Below are 2,546 nucleotides of genomic sequence, written 5' to 3'. Positions count from 1 at the left end.
CCGGTAGTGGAGGAGTTTGAGGATGTGTTTCAGTCTTTGCAGGGATTACCACCATCTCGGTCAGATCCTTTTACCATTGAACTGGAACCAGGGACGATGCCGTTATCCAAGGCTCCTTACAGGATGGCTCCAGCAGAGATGGCAGAGCTGAAGAAGCAGCTAGAGAATTTATTGAGTAAGGGATTCATCCGTCCTAGTGTATCACCGTGGGGAGCGCCGGTGTTGTTTGTGAAGAAGAAGTATGGGGGTTTAGGTTGTGTATTGATTATCGGGGCTTGAACCGGGTCACTGTGAAGAACAAGTACCCTCTTCCTAGGATCGATGAGTTGTTGGATTAGTTGAGGGGTACTACTTGGTTCTCCAAGGTAGATCTGGCATTGGGTTATCATCAAATACCGATAGATGAGGCAGATGTGAGGAAGACTGCTTTCAGGACGAGATATGGGCACTATGAGTTTGTGGTGATGCCCTTCGGATTGACTAACGCGCCAGCAGCGTTTATGAGATTGATGAACAGTGTGTTTCAGGAGTTTCTGGATGTATCTGTCATCATTTTCATCGACGATATCCTGGTCTATTCTAAGAGTCCTGAGGAGCATGCAGTGCATTTGAGGGCAGTTATGGAGAAGCTGCGGGAGCAGAAGTTGTTTGCCAAGTTGAGCAAGTGTAGTTTTTGGCAGCGTGAGATGGGCTTTCTGGGTCACATTGTTTCTGCAGAGGGGGTTTCTGTAGATCCAGAGAAGATTCAGGCTATCAGAGATTGGCCTAGACCGCAGAATGCCACAGAGATCAGAAGTTTCCTTGGATTGGCAGGTTACTACAGGAGGTTTGTGCAGGGGTTTGCAAGCAGAGCACGTCCTATGACTAAGTTGACAGGGAAGGATGTTCCTTTTGTCTGGTCAGAAGAGTGTGAGGAAGGCTTTGCAAGCCTGAAGGAGATGTTGACTACTACGCCAGTGTTGGCTTTGCCTGAGCAGGGAGAACCCTATGTGGTTTATACAGATGCATCTAGAGTTGGTTTGGGTTGTGTTCTGATGCAGCATGGGAAGGTGATTGCCTATGCTTCGCGGCAGTTGCGGGTGCATGAAGGCAACTATCCTACTCATGATTTGGAGATGGGTGCTGTAGTTTTTGCCCTGAAGATTTGGAGATCTTATCTTTATGGTGCAAAGGTACAGGTGTTTACAGATCATAAGAGCCTGAAGTATATATTCACTCAGCCTGAGCTGAATTTGAGACAGAGGCGGTGGATGGAGCTTGTGGCGGATTATTATTTAGAGATAGCCTATCATCCATGTAAGGCTAACACGGTTGCAGATGCTCTGAGTCGGAAGAGGGTAGCTTCGGCTCAGGAGCATGAGATGGAGTCTCTGGTAGGGGAGATCAGTGCTTTGAGCTTATGTGTTGTTTCACAGGAACCGTTGGGTTTGGAAGCAGTAGAAAGAGCAGATCTTCTGAGTAGAGTGCGGTTGGCTCAGAAGAAGGATTTGGGGCTGGTGAATGCCTCTAAGGATGTGGATTCAGAGTATCAGGTCTCAGACAATGGTACTCTCTTGGTGCACGGTCGGGTTTATGTGCCCAAGGATGAGGAGTTGAGGCAGGAGATTCTGAGAGAGGCTCATGCGAGCAAGTTGTCCATTCATCCGGGAGCGACTAAGATGTACCGTGATCTCAAGAGGTACTATCATTGGGTCGGGATGAAGAAGGATGTAGCGAGTTGGGTTTCGAGGTGTGATGTGTGTCAGCTAGTGAAGGCTGAGCATCAGGTTCCTGGCGGGTTACTGAAGAGTTTACCCATTCCTGAGTGGAAGTGGGATATGATCACTATGGATTTTGTGGTAGGATTGCCAGTGTCACGGACCTTTGATGCTATTTGGGTCATTGTGGACCGGTTGACTAAGTCAGCACATTTTCTGGCCATTAAGAAGACTGATGGAGCAGCGGTCTTGGCTAAGAAGTATGTGAGGGAGATAGTCAGGTTGCATGGGGTGCCAGCGAGCATTGTGTCTGATAGGGATTCCAAGTTCACTTCGGTGTTCTGGAAGGCGTTTCAGGCAGAGATGGGCACTAAGGTGCATATGAGTACAGCTTATCATCCCCAGACAGATGGACAGTCTGAGAGGACGATCCAGACGCTGGAGGATTTGCTGAGGATGTGTGTGTTGGATTGGGGTGGCCACTGGCAGATCACCTGAACCTGGTAGAGTTTGCTGAAAACAACAGCTATCAGGCGAGTATTAAGATGGCTCCTTATAAGGCTTTGTATGGGAGACCATGTCGAACACCATTATGCTGGACTCAGGTGGGGGAGAGGAGCATGTTTGGTGCTAGTTTCCTTCAGGAGACCTCATAGAAGATTCGGGTTCTCAAGCTGAACATAAAGTAGGCTCAGGATAGACAGAGGAGTTATGCTAATAGGAGGAGGAGAGATCTTGAGTTTCAGATAGGAGACAGAGTGTACCTCAAGATGGCCATGTTGCGGGGTCCGAACAGGTCATTGTCAGAGACTAAGTTGAGTCCAAGGTATATGGGTCCATTCAGAGTGA

Source organism: Camelina sativa, chromosome 17 (assembly GCF_000633955.1).
Source record: "Camelina sativa cultivar DH55 chromosome 17, Cs, whole genome shotgun sequence".
NCBI classification, from domain to species: domain Eukaryota; kingdom Viridiplantae; phylum Streptophyta; class Magnoliopsida; order Brassicales; family Brassicaceae; genus Camelina; species Camelina sativa.
Note: the sequence above shows the minus strand (reverse complement) of the source record.